Below are 18389 nucleotides of genomic sequence, written 5' to 3' on the forward strand. Positions count from 1 at the left end.
CTAGTGGTGAGACTGAGTGCAGCCACCAAGGCCTTTTTTCCCTGCCCAGTCTCCATGCAGTTTTCTGCCTCTCTGCTGAATGAATGCTGAACAGATACTTAGAGAATCTTTATTTAAATTCATGCTAATCATCAGTCCTTCAGTAGAGACCTTTATGAATCTGGGCTGTGCTAGGGAGCCCTCTGTGTGTGCCAGCCAGCTACCAGCAGAGGTTCTGCGTTGCACTGAAGGAATTACTCCCATGAATTCATTCCTTTGGAGGGAGGCTGATCGATGAAAAGTTCAAGAGTTACAACAGCCTCAATGATTTAGGTTTATCATTTTCAAGTTCCCACTGACAGGAACTGGTCGGGGGGGTTACAGGAAGTAGGGGAAAGGGTGGAGAAGCCACATGCCTTAGACAACCCAGCAAATGTCTTAATAAATAGATAAGAATCTGGTTCACTTAGCATTTTCAATATTAGAAAGCAAATAGGACCAAAGCGGGGCCCAAGAACTGCATGTTCTTCCCTACTAAGAGAAAAGAGATGCCACAAACTGATGTGTGCTCAACCTTCATGACTGGTGCAGGAGATCATTAACATTAGGTTGGGCATTGGCTCAGAGAAGGCTATAAATGATTCAGCTGGTAAACATCAAAGGAAAATTGATTTCTCCTCAAGTGCCCTCTACAATATTATTTCATTTGTCTCTAAAAGGTTAGATCGATTTTAATAACATCCCACTGTCTTGTGAATTCCTATTCATCCTTCAAAACCCACTCAGACACCAGTATCACAGACCAAAAAAGGTGTGCCCCAATCTCCTCCTGTTTAGAGCATCAATATGCATTTTCCATATGTATGTACTGTTACTCTCACTATACTGAATTTTCAGGTGTTCATTTGCAGGACTGTCTCTCCTACTGGGTAGGAGCTCCTTGAGTCCAGACATTGGTGTCATTTATCTCTGGGTACTTATTTTAACCTATAGTTTGGCACTGTATATGGTATATACCTACTTAAGGGACACATTTATCATAAGTACAGTATTTATTCTGTAACTTCTGGTGGCCGTGCAGAAACATCCTGGTTTCCTTTCTGGCTGCAGGTCATGGGCTAGTTACTCTAATCTAATTAAGTTATTTCATGGATTAGATCATTGAATTTAAATAATTCTCTTGAGGCTGGAGAACTTGCTAAATGATCCAGCCATCTTTTATAAGTTTGTGATACACTTATTAGGTATGAAACCTGACCCACACAAGGCTGTTTATAGTTTTAATTATCCCATTTACTATGAATAGTCACATAGCACATTACAAAGTATTAGTGCATTTACTGTATATGCCCCTTTCTAAAGTAAGAAAAACTCAAAATTCCCTATTACATCTTGCCTCATGGATTTCAGAAAAGGTACTAGGGATTTGTACAGTATGATCTCATCACGAGAACCCATATCATAGAGTAAGTGTCCTGGTTGATGCTTACTTCAGCAAAGCAACATCAACTACCATGTTAAATTGGTGTTAGTCACTTGGTTTTTATTGTTTGTGTTACTTTGTTTGTATTTAATTGTCAATGTATTTGGGATATAAATGTGGCAGAAGCTCTATACATTTTGCTGTTAATTTATAATTTTATGTTGATAATAGTTCAATGGTAATAAAAGCAACCTAAGTAAATAAAAAAAATTAGAGAAATGAATAAAAGAATTGCAGAGCCAAAATTAACTTTAAAAAAAAAAAAAGGAAACCTTATTTGGTCCTGGGGGACAGCATAAGTGATTTTGTGTCTGATTATACACAGAGATGTATATATAGCATTAGTTGTATACGTAAATATACAACATGTGCTGTTATATTGATGGACACTGCACACATTTGGATTAGTCTTCCTCCTACTTATACAGAGTCACAGAAATAAGTGATTCTTTCCCTCAACTTGTCCTTTCTCTCCTTGTGCAGGGGTGATGCTAATCTTCTCTGTATTGTTCCAATGTTAGCATATGTGCTGCTGAAGTAGGCACACAACTTGTCCTTTTTCTGATTCCACCCGCCGCCGCCCCCCCCTCCCCTGCCCCCGCCGCTTCAGTGACCACATGCAAACAGAAGTTCCAGCGGAACTAACGTGATCAGCCCACCGATGTGGAATGAAGGTAGAACCACAACGGGAACACTTGCATGTTGACTCTCAGCCACAAGGATGGAAATTTAACAACAATACCTGTGATGTTTGTTTCAGACAGTAGTTACACACAGGGCCCAGAGAGATTAAATAAATAGATGAGGTGGGCAGGCTGTAAAAAAGAAAATCATGCAGGACGATGAGGAACGGCTAATTGAAACTCTTCAGTATCAGAGTGAAAACAGGCAGGGGTGGGAGACTCTGATGTGAAAGTAGGCAGTCAGGGGACTTTGAACTTCAACACCAGCTAGTTGTCGCTATAATTTGTGATTATAAGTCCAATTTGCTAGATCTTTTTTTTTTTTTTAAGGTGGGTGGTGGGGAGAAAACCAGGGTTCTGTGTGCATTCTCCTGACTTTTTATATTGGCAACTAATTCCATGAAAAACATACAGTGGATCAAATAAAATACATCTGTGGGCCAGATTTGGTCTTTAGCCCATCACTTTGCATCCTGTGGCTTCGAATCTGATGGCATCATTAGCATTCTGAACAAACTTGTCACACATGGTCCCTTATTTCTAACCCTGGATAAAAGGAGACGGAAACTTTTCTTGTGATAAATCATATTATTTTCATCTGAGGTGACAGCCTTGGCTGTGGCCCAAGGGTTCACTTCTGGAAAAGAGAAATATCTCTCTGTCCTTGTTTATGGCTAATTGTATTAAAAATTATACCGGATTGAAGACACTCAAGGACCAGCCTTACAGCCTTATAGACTCTTCCTTCCAAAGTGAAACTTAAATTGAAATTCATCCTTTTTCTATTCCTTAATTCAGACTTCTCAGAGTCTTTACAAGGTGCTGAGTGTCCATTGTTGAAGGGTCATTGGCTCAAAGGAACCTGTGAAATCAATCTGTTCCGTAAACAATTGACAAAAGCTTTATGACACAATGTTTTCTGGGAGCAAAATTATTTGGCAACATATTTGCAAAGCTGTAAAGGAGATAATTTTCACATTTCTTTCTTTCTAAATGTTGATTTACTTTGAGAGGGAGAGAGAGAACACCAGCCGGGCAGGGACAGAGAGAATTCCAAGCAGGGTCCACTCTGTCAGTGCAGAGCCTGAAGCAGGCCTTGATCCTACAAACTATGAGATCATGACCTGAGCCAAAATCAAGAGTCGGACACTTAACTGACTGAGTCACCCAGGTGCCCCACCAATTTTCACATTTCAACTGTCAGTTGTGTTCTAGTCATGTCTTCATGAAACAATATGCACTGAGTGCCCATTATGTCCTAGATGCTATTTTAGCCAGTGGGGATATAGCACAGATCAAGCAGACAAGGTCCCTAAATTGCTGTGAGGATACATCCAACATACAATCATGCATTTGATGCCACTCCTAATAAGTATCAGAAGTATTACACAACATCAAAGCCATAGACTACCCTCTCCACAAAGGATAGAGGAAGAAATTGCAGCCATCCTGGAGAGATACGGGAAAAAATGTAGAGAAGGAAAGGAGACAATGAAAAGGGGATACTAATGAAGATAGTGAAATTAAACCACATACAGAAGCAGGGGAGTCCAGGCAACTCTCTGGGTCCGTTAGTCATAGATGCCTGACACTTCATTTATATATGTCTTTCTCAGCTGGGTATTTCATGATTAGAAACTGATAAACGGAAATAGTCACTTTTGTGAAGTTGAACTTGTGGCTCACGTAGCTATATTAGGAACTGTATTTCTTAGGCAGAGCTCAAAGAAAATTCCTATTGGAATAAATAAGCTCTAAAAATGTCCAAGTAATAATCACAGTTTAATTTTAAGAGGCAAGAAGGACTGAAAATAAGAGGGTGCCAATAGAAACAAAGATTAAAGATGGTGTCTGCTTATCAAAATGTCTCCAGCAAAGAAACTCAACGAACCTGGGTTCTAATGTGGTTTGAGGAACTGTTCATCTGCATTACTTTATCTCTTATATCATGCTTTTTCCGAATAAAACCCTTGAAAAAAAATGAGAAGTTTGGCTGAGATCACCAAATTAACACTGTCTTATAAGTCAGGTTTCTCCACCAGTGCTGGTTTCCCCAAGGCAGATTACAGTATTTGCATCAACACACTTCAGTTAAACAGTTCTTGTGTATTTATGGAGGCAAAGTATGAAAGTGCCAAAGCCAAGCAACTAGGCAACTTTACTTTTTTTAAGAACTGAGAAATATTTCTTCCAGCCTCAACCACACAGACATAGATTTGACCATGGCTTTTCTTGTTCCCCTAAAACTCTACTGGCTAATGGGCAGAAATACAGATTTAAAAAATCCAAGTTTATCAAGTGTAAGAATTTTTATTTTCATGTTTATACATCTAATCAAATGAACAGAAATGAATAGAAGTAATTTTCTAGATAATCTTCTAATATTCACACACCAATTTCAATTGATAAATAATGGAGAAGGGAATGCTTCATTTGAATTGCTGGGGTAATTGAGGTAGTACATCCTCTTTTTTCAATTGGTGTAGACTTGCTTTACAGAACCTAAAATAAATAGAGTATGTTTGGGTTTCAGGAGAAATGACAACTCCTGAACATTAAAAGATGGATTCCAACTGGTCACTCATTCACTTACTAAAATATTTATTGGACACTTAACATGGGTAGGGTGTTGTATTTAACACTGAAGATACAACGATGAATAAAATGGGGTGATCCTGCCTTCCTGAAATCCTGACCGTGGGGGTCGACAGCCACCCAGAAACCATACGTGTGATGCAAGCTTAGAAGGGACGTTCAGGGTATAAGGGAAGGGATCCACTCCTGGAGTCAGTAGTACTGCTCGAAGCGACACTTCTGCTGAGAAGTGGAGGGTATGTGGGAAGTTGATTTCAAGAGGAAAAGAAAAAAGGGAGAGAAGGGAGTGAGTGAGGCCACTTGGACACTGTAGCCCAGGTCCTATCTGGCTACAGCTGTGTGAGAGAATCAAAGCCAGAATAACAGAAAAACCATAGAGCCAAGTCCTAGTCAGCCCTCAGAATCACACGCAATAGTCAAGTGCTATGTTAAACCACTGAATTTGGGGGCATTTATTATGTGGCAATAAAGAAACAAAACTCAATGGCTTCCATTTTACAAGTACAAGTGATCTTTGTTGACAGTGGATCTAGGTGTTGCTCAGTGATTCACCTGAGCCTGAACCAGGGATCCCGGTGCGTCCGTACACATACCTCCCAGACATCTATTTCATGGGGACAAAGACAGCTGGAAAAGAAAGTGTTTACGTGCAGGTGCCTGGATATGGGTAGATCGGGCAGTGACCCTTCTTCCTCAGGCAGGCCTCACAGCACACGTCTGAGTCCTGCGCAGTCTATTTTCTCCATTTCTGGGTGGAACCCAGGGCAGGGTTGCTAGCACTTCCCGGTGAGCATGGACCCCCCGAGGCAGCCTTGAGGGGAGACAGGGCCAAGGTCAGAGTGCTGTGCTTACTAGTCCAAGAAGTTTGCATCCCCATGCTCCTGGGCTCTCCTTTATCCTCAGAACAGCTGTCTTTCTGTTGTTTTTTTACCTCCTTGTTCTTCCTAATTCTTCCTTCTAGGAAAAGTAACTGAACCTCTCTAAACCACATTTTGTCTTTAAAATGGGGAGAATGGTAATATATACTGTAAGAATTAAATAAGACAATTCCCATGAAGCACTTACAGTACTTAGCATATAAGTAAAGATTCAATAGTTGTTGAATATTCTACTTGGAAAACTCTAATAGATTTGAAAGCAATTAGCTAAAAGCTGGCTATAGTGTCCTTCTAAAAGATAATGACCCTTGGTTAGGCACAGGATTAAAATGATTAAGAAGTATATTGGTGGGTAGATCAGTCATTATTCTGTGCTTTTGTAAACCTCTTCACAAGATGACCCCGAAAAAGCTAGCAGGAGAGGCAGAGAGCATGAGATAGTCAACAAATACTTCGTGAACACCTACAAGTGGCAGACACTGGAAATACAGCAATGGGCAAGACGAGCAATATCTTCCTTTTGGAAGTTTTAAGGAGAGAGAAATGCAAATATTAAAGCAACAACTATCCAAATAATTATCACTTGCTAGACACTCCAAAATGCCCAATGCCCACTTACTCCTTTGGGTAGCATTTTGTATCTTCCCAGCAGACTGCAGGCCCAGGAACCAGACTACTGTTGTTGTTGTTGTTGTTGTTGTTGTTGTTGTTGTTTTTAAACAATAACAACAACCACAAACACCTCACAACCAGGCCACTAACTATCACTATTGAGTAGGCATTTCATTTTTGAGTCTCACTTTCCTTATTCATAAGATTAGGGATGTTATAATAATTCCAGTCTCTAAGGGTTACTGGAGGGTTTGTTAACTGAGAGTGTATGCATACGCCCCCTCAATGCCTGGTTGGTCGTCTGTGCCCAGGAAATGTTAAATTTCCTTCCTTCTTCCATTTTAGGTACATATGAAACTTTGCACAGGGCCGGTGTGAGTATCACACTTGGAGAAAGAGAAGATCAACAAGCATAACAATTGTTCACATATGCGACCTCTGTGCTTTTTGACTGAGATAACTGGGTACATTAACAGTTTTGTGGGGGTTTTTTTTGTTTGTTTTTTAAGCACTGTCACTGAAAACATTGTTTTATTATACTTTAAGCCAGCTGCTAATGAGAAACAAACCAAAACCAAAACCATTTCATTTAAGCAGCAGGCTAAACTTTGCCTTGTCATCCAATAAAAGGCTGTCCCCCGGTGAGAAGGAAGAGCATAGAAGGCATATGTCAGTGTGGGTGTCTGTGTGACTGATGAGGAGCTGGCGCTGGAGACAGGGTACATACACATGGCAGTTTAATATCACCTAAGGGTCGATTGGCCTCTTTGTGAAAGGGAAACTCAGTAATCGTCAAATTGTGAACTTGGCAATTTGCAGTTTTTTTCTTAGCAAGAAGTTTGGTGAGTCAGCATCTTATTAGGAAGTGATTTGTTTACCTAATTTTGCCATGTTTCTATGACATGTTTGTCATGTTTTTGACAATTTCAGAACAGATGGGCATTGTGGTCAATACTGGCAAGATACTTATGAATCACAGAATTGGAAGGCTCCCAAATGATTCCTTCCAGCTCTTGTTAGCATTGGTTTGCTTACTTTGTAAATAGATGTACTCCCACACAATATTTTACTGTACTTTATTATACTTACAGGAAACTTGTTTTAATAATTTGGACTTTAGGGATCTAACTTTTGTTATCTTAAAATTCCCTTTGTTAGTTGCTACAGGCAAGTACAAAGGAGAAAAAAAGAAGTATCTTGTTTGACTTTGGCAATTTCATAGTTTCCTTCTTTAATTTGCTGAAATTGGCAAGAGTGTCTCCTCAAAATGTGCATTTTTTTTTAATCAATGAGTGTACTAGATACTTACTATAAGTAGCTATTTTAGGGAGGTTGACAGATAACTCCATGTTTCAGTCAGAGACTGTACTAATTTATAGCAGGCTATTGTTCAAGATGGTTGGCAGAAAAAAGGAAGAACTGACTAACACATGTCATTTTTTTTCTTGGAAAACAGTTTAAGATGATTTTAAGAATTGGGCTTATTAATATAGCCTAACATCAAAATATTCAGTCATGAAACCAAATAATGTGTGGATTGTATGTTTCTGTGGACTTTAGGGATATCGAACCCAGATGTTGTTTGGAACGAACTGAAACTCAAAGAAGTGGTTCTTAACAGCTAAAGTTATAAATGTTAGATAAAGTACTTGAGATTTTCTACTATAATATCATATATCTTAACTAAATTCTTATTTCTTCTTATTACTTAAAAAAAAAAAGTGCCATGTAGGCTAAAGTCAATTTTGCCAGCTGGCAGGATCTCAATAAACTCTATATTCTATAATTCTATCTATAAATTCTCACATGAAGATTTTCAGTTTTCAACATACAGATTTTTCAATCTTCAGTAGAAGACTATTATTTTACCAATTGGCACTTGGAGAGACAGCCATCAAAGTTCTAACTGGTTTTATAATTTCATATTTCCTGTTCTATGTCCATGGGTAAACTGAGGCCCAAATTGTTGAGAAAGATTAGTTAAGATTTTTTGTTTACATGGATTTGGATCTTTTACTATAGTTTAAGTTTTGTAAGTTTATTGAATCATACTTTTCCAGAGAGTAATGTTTTCATTGTAATGCAGACCAAAGACCTTATGTTCTCATGGCCATTCAATTCTTCTTAGAGATTCATAATTTAATAAACAATAAAATGCAAACTATTTGTGACGCAAAAAAGTGAATTTCTTGCGTTGAAAGATCACCAAAAGATCCACAACACCAGGCTTGATAGACTATCGCCTTTATGACTAGAAATTGAATTTAGAAGCTTCAACAGTTTGACACTAAGTTGAACCTTGAAACATTCTCAGAGCGTCTTAGAAGCAGCTGCAAAAAATATGTGAGCAGCTGAGTGCCTGAGCATTTGTTAATGACAAACAAATGGGTACATTAGGAAAGGCAAATAATTTCCCAAGTGCTTCAATATGGAAGGTTCTAAGGTGTTTTGAACTAATTCTTCTTCTTTGTCAATAAGCATTTTGGTGCATCTGGAATCATAGGAAATTATCCCTGAGAAGCAGGACAAATTAAATAATTCTCTAGTTCATTTGGGCATTTTGAATTTGAAATATTTAAATATATGAGTACAATACCACTGTACCAGTGTAGAAAAAGTAAAGTCATTCAAATTGTAGAAAGACTGCTATAATTTTCTCAAGAGGGCATTCTGCATCAAAACTGGGTGAAACCTCTGGGTAATTCTTTTTTTTTTTTTTTTTAAATTTATGAAGGTTTATTTTAAGAGAGAAAGAGCATGAGCAGGGGAGGGGCAGAGAGAGAGACACACAGAATCTGAAGCAGGTTCCAGGCTTTGAAGTGTCAGCACAGAGACGGATGTGGGGCTTGAACTCATGAACTGAGAAAACATAACCTGAGCTGAAGTCGGATGCTTAACGAATTGAGCCACTTAGACACCCCTGGGTAATTCTTAATTAGAAGGGTTCCTGCCAATATTATCATAGTTGAGGTAACTGCTATTACTTTCTAAGAATTAGGGTTTATTTCCCCATAAAAGCAGAGCCATTGAGGTCTCCTGTATGGCCATGTAAAAGTGGACCAACTCCTTTAAAGTGTGCGAACATCTTAGGACAAAAATTACATTTAGTTTAATCAAGGTCCCATTGCTTTATGGTCACGGACAAATGACCACTAGTCTCTGAGCACTCACTTGAATTCTTGCACTAAATTCTCCTCTCCTAGACACACAGTTATATTATGAAGGTGCCCAGCCCTGCCTTTGCTTGAACGTCATTTCAATCGGCTGCCCCAAATAGCGCTGGGACCTAACTTTTCTTCATGGATCATCTTGTCTTTTCAAATCATCTGAATCAGTTTCTTCAAGTTTCAAATTTCAAACCAGCAAACGTTTAGCATGGATCTTCTATGCCAGTAACTACATTAAACACACAAAGCTAGATAAAACCCTGGTCTCTGTACTTATAGTTCTGAAGGAACTATCATGAAAATGCCTAACTGCACTACACCATGTTGTAAGTGCAATCAGAGCTGACTGAAAGGATCAAAGTGAAAAACCAGGCTTGCATTTGGGCTCCATCACTTACCAGCCTTCTGCCTCAACTCAATCACCTCCTATATAAACCCACATACTCACGTCACATGCCTTACTGTGATTACTGTGAGGACAAATGAGATAAAAGAACAAAAGTTCTTATCATCATGTTCAGTGTATGGCCACTGGTCATGAATGGTAAACTACTCTTCTTATACCCGTGTAATACTTGTGCATTTACCAAAGTGCATTTGAGTATTAGAAAAATTTAAAGCTGGTAGAGCTGCATGTAGTTTAATGAGAGACACTTCTATCGGTTAGGGTCCAACTAGGAGAGAGAAAACCCACCAATTATTTGAACAGAAATAATCCAGGATAAAGAATTGCTCACTAGTTATAAAGTTGTCAACTACATAATCAAAACTATAAAAAGAAAAAACTTGAAAGCAGCAACTGCAGCTATCACCCCAGGGCTGAAGGTACCAAAGGAAGATGCTAGAAGGACTAAACTTAGAAGCATGGAAGGGGGCACCCAGAGCTGAAACTGAGGCCTCCAAAGAGGGAGAACTGCCCAGTTTCCTCTGAGCTCTGAGGAGGCACTGGACAGGGCTGGGGTCAGACTCTGAGGGGGAAGACTTGGGGCCGGGGCTGATGTACTCATGGGGTGTAGAACGAAACTGCTTCTCCATATGTAGGAAAGACTCCATATTGGATTCAACTGCTGTCAATGGGAGGGACTACTGCTGCCGAGATTGCAAAGAGAATGTTACCTAGCTTCCTGTTCTATCTCTTTCTGGAACTAGCTGCATCTTTATCTGAGTTTTAAGTCAACTCCATGTCCTTAACATAAATCCCCCATTCTTATTTAAGCCAACTAGAATTTCTATAACTTGGAGGAGAAGTCTTTTTTTTTTTTTTTTTTAATATTTATTGAGAGAGACGGCACAAACAGAGGAGGGGCAGAAAGTGGAAGAGAGAGAGAATCCTAAGCAGAGTCCACACTGTCAGCATGGAGCCCAACGCAGGGCTTGAATCCACAAACCCATAAGATCATGACCCAAACTGAATTCAAGAGTCAGATGCTCAACTGACTGGGCCACCCAGGTGCCCCGAGAAAATCTTGATACAAATCTCGTGAATCAGAGAAGCAAAGTAATATTTTGCCTGCATGCAGTGTACTTCTTGCCATGCCACCAACCTCCACATGACCATGTATTTCATTTAATTTTATTTTTTTAATGTTTATTTATTTTTGAGAAAGAGAGAGAGAGAGAGAGAGAGAGAGAGAGAGAGAGAGAGGCAGAAAGAGAAGGAGACACAGAATCTGAAGTGGGCTCCAGGTTCTGAGCTGTCAGCACAGAGCCTGACATGGGGCTCGAACTCACAGACTGTGAGATCATGACCTGGGCTGAAGTCTGATGCTTAACCAACTGAGCCACCAATGACCAAGCATTTTAAAAATCCACACTAAATGTTGTGATTAGCTCAGGGAACACAGGTTAAAGTTTTGCTCATATAAATCTGACATGGCCTGATATACTGTCTGTACACTTTAGTGGGAATTAATTGAGACAGATCCATAATTTTAGAATTATTTTCACTGCTTCTCTGTGTGTGCCATGCATAAAGAGGTATGCAGAACATTCACAGTAATTTGGAAAGAATGACTCTGGATAACCTTTAGTTCTACCACATCCTTATAGGGCTAGTCAAAGGAAATCTGTAATTTTTTAAAGAGAATGTGAGCTCCCTTTAAAGCGAGTGACCTAATGAAATACATTTGTTTTGTATGCCAAGTTTTATGGTGTGGTTCATTTCAGCTAACACTTTGGTGTATCTAATGATCTTAGCACCATTATCATCAAATCTCTCTGGTGCCAAAAATGCTAGAAAAGCCCATTGCATATGCTGTAGTAGGATACGTCATGAATGTTCATCTGGAAATTGAATAGAAAACTAGTGGTATTTCCCTCTCCCATCAAGAACAATTATTTTGGATCATGTATTAGCCAGGATTTACAGTTCAACGCAAAATCTGTTTTGCACTAAAATAATGGCAAGAGAAACCAGCAAATGATATGTGTGGAAAAATCAGCAAATTAGCAGCACAGAATACCTCAGTTAATGCTTTTCTGAAAAAGACTTGTCTCAATTGCAGGGTAGGCATAGATGAGGGATGGGAGGGGGTCATGGAAAAATAGGTTTAAGCTCAACTAAAATCAAATACTTGGTCTTCACAACACCAAGATATATTTACTTATCTTATCATATATATAAATGTGTGTGTATGTGTGTGTGTGTTCTAACTTTGTCCTACAGCCACACATACACACTGTCAGTTCATCATATTATTATCATATTATTTGTGCAGCAATGACTCATGCAATACATCCAGGCTCTTCTGAGATTTAATCTTCCTTGGATCTAGCCTTATAAAATCATAGTTCATTTCTATATGCCAAAGTGTTTGCAATGTATTCCTATTCCTTCTGTAATCCTATTACATTTCACCATACGATAGCATTTTTTAAGTATTTTGTGGAAGAATGGAATTAGGACAGTAAAAAGTCTTTAGTTGGATATTGATGGGGGGGGGGGGGCTCCTGATATTGGAAGTCTAAGTTGCACAAATAGTATGTAAGTCTAGAGGCAAAGAATTTGTGATGTTTGATTGTATAGGTTTGTGCCTGATCCCATGTGATAGTGGAGCTTCTCCGAGGATTATGTATGTGCCTTTCTGTTTCTCTCACCATATAACCCTCAATTCCAGGTCAGTTTGGTGCAAGCCTTAAAGTTATATTCTGAAAAGGTGGGTGCTTACAGCTCAGGGTTAATAAAGCAAGACTCACAATTCTCCTTGATAGAGAAATGGAGCTAGGACTTAGAGAGTGGTGGGCTAATTCCATCAATTTTGAAAACAATAATGGACCAGACAGAAGAACTTAATATAGAAATCAATATCTAATTTCAGTCAGGCATATACAATGTGCCAGGCAGTTATCGCTATTTCCTATGTATTGACTTATTTAGTCCATTCAAGAACTCTATGCAGGAGTACTGTTATTATGACCACCTTCATATGAGGAAAGTTAAGGTCAGAGGGAGGAAAGTTTCCTGAGGTCATGCAATTTGTAAGAGCCAGAGACTGCATTCAAATCAAAGCAGTTGCATCTAGAGTCCACCTTCCTAAACTTGGACTCTACAGCTGCCCAAAGACCTCTTTAAAGTCCTGAACTGTTGCATGGTGAGTCTTAGGTCTTTAGTGATTACAGTTTGCTCCACTCTGTTAGAGCAGATTTGTTAATGCTATCACATCTCAGTTACCATCTACTTTATAGACCTTATCATAATGGCAATGCGATAATTACTTGGATAATTACTTGTTTAATGCGTCTTTGTCCTGACAGACTACTATATATAATTAGCATAAGAGCAGAGACCAGATTTATAAGTTCACCCCTGCATCCCCAGTCCCTAGGTCTGAATCTAACACATCAAAGGCATTCAAGAAATTATTATTGTTTTTTTTAAAAGAAGGATGATTAACTACTGTATTAATTACATGTTGCTGTATAACAAATTATCCTAAAACTTAGTGGCTTTAGATGACAAACATTTATTGTCTTATAGCTTCTGAGTTTGGACTTTGAAAGTGACTTACCTGGATTGTTATGGCTCAAGGTCTCCCCCAAAGTTTCAGCTAAGACGGTAGTGGGGGGGGGGGGGCTCTGTCATGTGAGGGCCTGCTAGGGCTGGAGGGCCCATTTCTGAGATGGCTCACTGGCATGGTAGGAGGCCCCAGCTGCTTGCCATGCACCTCTCTTCATAGATTTGCTTCACAGAATGTCTTTACAATGTGGCAGCTAGCTTCCCCAGAGTAAGCAATCAGACAGAAGGGGTGGAACAGGGAGTCACAATGCTTTTTATAACCTAGTCACACAGTGTCTGTTCCACCATATTCTACTCATTAGAAGCATGTCACTATGTCTACCCTATGTTCAAGAGGAAGGGAAGTATAGACTTCCCTCCTCTTGTAGACTGACATTTGTAGACATATTGAAAACTACCGTACCTTCTAACCTTATTTTACATAAGCAACATTTCAGCATGCAGGAATGGGGCTCCAGAAAGGAGAATCTTCTAGATGGAGAACAAATACAGAGCAAGGGTACACAGGGAGAGAAACAAGATTTGTTGGAGAACAGAAAGTATCCTAGATTAGAAGTTAGAGTAAGGATAGAGGAATATAGAGGAAGGGGAAATAAAATGCGCAGTGGAAAGAGAGCCTAAAAGGCTTTTCACTTTCAATAATGGACAAAGAAAAACAGTTGAATGGCATGACTAGAAAGGATGTTCTTTTAGGAATATTTATCTGGGAAAATAGAGTCAAGCATTGGAGACTGAAATCCAGAATCATTAGGAGACCATTATCTTTGCAGGAAGCTTTCTGGAACTTTAACTTGAACAGAACAGTGGGAGTAGGAAGTAGAGGACTGATATCACAGTGCTTGGTAATTAATTAAGAGAGGAGCCCAGAGGGAATTGCCAAAGGTGACACAACATTTTGAGTCTGGGTGATGGTATGCTATTAATCAAACTGGAAGTAAAGAGTACCAGGGGACAGAGGTATGACTTTTGTAAGCAGATTCCACAGGGTCAGAAATAATCACAGGACACTGACTATTTATTTTCCTAGGAAGATAATGAGATTGGATTGGTTTGTTGACCTTGGGTTATCGTAGGGCATCCAAGAGGAAATACCAAGCAGGCAATCAAAATGTGAGTCTAGACTTCAGGGGAGAGCTTAGGTTTAAAGACCAGTCCTACTGTCCTCATAAGTGGACAAACAAGGACACAGACAGCCTGGAGCCAACCACGATACTGGGAAGTGTCAAGAAAGAGACTTCTGCTACTTATTCATAACATAAATTCTGCAGATACAAAGGCTTCATGTTAATGGTATGACTCGTCTTTTTAAAACTCATTTGTCTCTGAAGGGTTATCCTGAGGAAAAAGTGCTCAGGCAGTGACTTCAGTTCTGGCTAGTGAGTCACTGCATTATATTTCTATACTGCTACTGTCACAAAGCACCACAAATTTAGTGGCTTAAAACATCGACGATTTATTCTCTTATAGGTCTAGGGGTTAGAAGTCCAAAATAAGTTTCACCGGGCTAATGTCCAAGTGTCTCCAAGACTTGCTTCTTCTGGAGGCTTTGCAAGGAGAATCTGTTTGTCTTTTCTAGCTTCTAGTAGCCACTATCTCATTCCTCTGTTCTCAGACCACATCTGCTTCCATCCTTACATCGTCTTCCCCTCTGACTTTGACTCCTGCAGTGTCCTTATAAGACCGTTGTGTTGACACTGGACCCACCTGGATGATCCAGGATAATCTCCTCATCTCAACATCCTTAATTTATTCACACAGGCAAAGTCATTTTGACCACATAAGGTAACATTTACAGGCTCTGGGGATTAGGACATAGACATATTTGGGAGACTGCTCTTCATCTACCACAGTCACCCAAATTCAGTTGGATCCAAATATACCCCATGTGCTTCCAAATCACAGATGTCCTCACTGAATACACACAACCAATGTGAAGTCTTTAAACATCCCTTCTTCCACCCTCTCAACTTCATAGGGTTTTATGTTGGGTTTTCTCATCAACAACATTATTATCATCACTCTGAAAAGGGCTTTGGTACCATCACAGAACTTCATGGTCTAAAAGGACCTCACAGTTCATCAAGTCAAGCATCAGTTGAATATTTATTGCTTTTGGTCTTCAGGCCTGGAGATGGAAAGTGAAGCGCTTGAATTTACTTCTCAGTTTCTCACTCAATTTGTCTTCCTTATTGCCATTGATTCCCTGGCAACTCACTCCGCCCACAGTTTCTCTTTCTTCAGCTAAGAGTATGCCTCAAGAATTGTCAATTTGATATATTCAAGATCCCAATCAGAGCAAAAGATATAAGTTTCCCACTATGATTAGGCTAGATAAAATTTGAAGTCTCTTCAGACACTCAGTTTCTAGTATACTGTTAAAGATTTTCTCAAAATGATATTGATACCAACTCCAATGTAACATAAACTTGCATAATTTTTCCCTAGAAATGATTTCACTTTAAAGAAATGACTGAACTGTAAATCACTGTATCACTTCTCACTACTGAACTAAGGTTGCTAGAATTTTTCAAACTCCTATCACGTACTTTGTGAGTAACTTGCAGGGATACCTATGTTTAGACATCAGAAGTGTGGTAGAAAGAACTATGATTTAAGGCCAGAGGAATCTGGATTCAAATTTTAACAATGCAGCCAAGCTGCAGGAAAGTATGTTAATTTCTCCAAAATGGAAAAATGAGAATATTAATACACACATACAAGGACTGGGGGGAATTAGATACAACAATGATATAAAGTACCTAGCCCTTCTTGGCACACAGTAGACACTCAATAAACACTAATCTCAGCATTTCAAGTAGTGTTTATCTTCTACTATGTGCCAGGAAATGGTCATGGCCCCAACCCTTTACTCCCTCTCTTCAGACTCATCACCCTCTAAAGAACAGAAGCAAACAGACCCTAACTTTACATTCAAGATCTTTGTTAATTGGGTTAATGTCCCTAATAAGAGATAACGAGTAGCAAATGTATTAATGATTAGCAGATTCATATTTATAATGTAAAGGATAATTATTCATTAATTTCCATAGGCTCTATGTTTAGTGATGGCTGCTATTATGTAAAATTATAAAATATAAGGAAGAAAAGTAATGGTCACACATGACTGGCATATTCAGGCAGCCAATATTAACTGAAAGAGCCAAATATTAAATTAGAAATTATTAAAAATTAAAATTCATTCTTTTTGTATATTTATAAATAAATATGTCACAATTTTCAGCAACCCTATTATCAAGTTTGCCTTCCTTCATTATTTATGACTGAAGCAAATTTAAAAAATCAGATTTTAAAACATGACTTTAATTTTTTAGTTTCTTAGTCTTTTACTTTCTCAAATATCTTGTGTTGTATACAGGGAGAGAAAAGTTACACTGTTAAGTTTCAGAGTAGATTGTTGCTGTATTCTGAGCCTGAATAGCAAATACGTTTGAAGTATATCCCCATACAAGGAATATATACTGTTTCGATATTTCTCAAGTTTACCTCTGCATCCTTAGATTCCTTATTGGCAATATCTTATCTGAAACTTACAACAAAGGTTATAAATTCAGCAGAGATACAAAAATTAACTCTCTACCCATTCCTTTGGATTTTATTTTTTCTATAATCATGAAATTATTTTGCCTAGTACCATAGACAGACCTTTTTTAGGAAAAAAAAATATATATATATAGAGAGAGAGAGTGTAAGAGAGAGAATGGGGAGAGAGAGAGAGAGAGAGAGAGAGAGAGAGAGAGAGAGAGGGGAGTGGCCCATATAGTATTTCGCATTACAAATGATCAATTTCTACCTCAACTTGGTTAGTTGGAAGATAATCCAAAGTTCACTCACTGATTAAAAAACAAAACAAAACAGGGCACATTCAGAAGCTCCTTATGTAGCAAAATGTACTGAATATAGATCAATGGACATGGAACCAAGGATATGGAGGCTTGAGTCTTCATCAATCTAGTGTCATGGTTAAATTTCATTTAACTTGAGTGCTCATTTATTATCCCTTCCAGAATTAGTATGACTCTTAACACCTAAATTAAATTTCAACTCATGATGTTAATGGGGTACTTTTAATAATAAAGAAATTCTGGATAAATAAAAGTCAAAGGCAGGAGTTTAAAAGGTTAATTGCAGGAGGAATGTAAACTCATTGAAACATCAGTTCAAGCCAAGTAAGTTTGTAAATTTGTTAAATTCATCTCAATTCAGAAAAGAGTACTAGGAAAATTTGGCTACTTATATTATGTTTGCTTGTCAAGACCAAAAGGTTTTTCCTTCATCTAAGCCATAGCTTTCTAGTGACTTCCAGTGGCATGTAGCTAGCATGGCTGTTCATTTGCTGTGTATCCTCTCATGGAGATGTTGTTAACCATAAACTACTAAGTGTGGCTTAACACTCTCAGTAATACAGGCTTTGGGACTATTATGACACTACCCATGATAAAGATAGGCAGGAGTATCATTTATCTCCACATTTTTCCTTCCAATAATTTGAGTCAAATATTTTCTATTAATTTTTTTTACTTTAATTCCAGTGTAGTTAACATGCAGTGTAATATTAATTCCAGGTGTACAATATAGTGATTTAGCACTTCCATACATCACCAGGTGCTCATCACAAGTGCACTACTTAATCCCTATCATCTATTTCACCCATCCCCCCACCCACCTCCCCTCTGGTAACCAACAGTTTGTTCTGTATACAGTTAAGAGTCTGTTTCTTGATTTCTCTCTATCTCTCTTTTGCTCTTTTTTTGTTTCTTAAATTCCACATATAAGTGAAATCACATGGTATTTATCTTTCTCTCACATATTTTGCTTAGCATTATACTCTCTAGATCCATCCATGTTATTGCAAATGGCAAGACTTCACTCCTTTATATGGCTGAATAATATTCCATTGTACGTATATGTGTGTGTGTATATACATATATATGTATATATACATATATATGTATATAC

General features: G+C 38.4%; 1 non-coding gene across 1 annotated transcript; it reads right to left on the reverse strand.

Moving 5' to 3' along the window:
* Window positions 1-1899: 1899 nt before the first annotated feature.
* On the reverse strand, window positions 1900-2007 carry LOC125935844 (U6 spliceosomal RNA). Its single transcript, XR_007461828.1, has one exon. It is a non-coding gene; the product is annotated as a U6 spliceosomal RNA (small nuclear RNA).
* Window positions 2008-18389: the final 16382 nt, after the last annotated feature.

The sequence above is a fragment of the Panthera uncia genome (genome assembly GCF_023721935.1).
Source record: "Panthera uncia isolate 11264 chromosome A1 unlocalized genomic scaffold, Puncia_PCG_1.0 HiC_scaffold_17, whole genome shotgun sequence".
Lineage (NCBI taxonomy): Eukaryota > Metazoa > Chordata > Mammalia > Carnivora > Felidae > Panthera > Panthera uncia.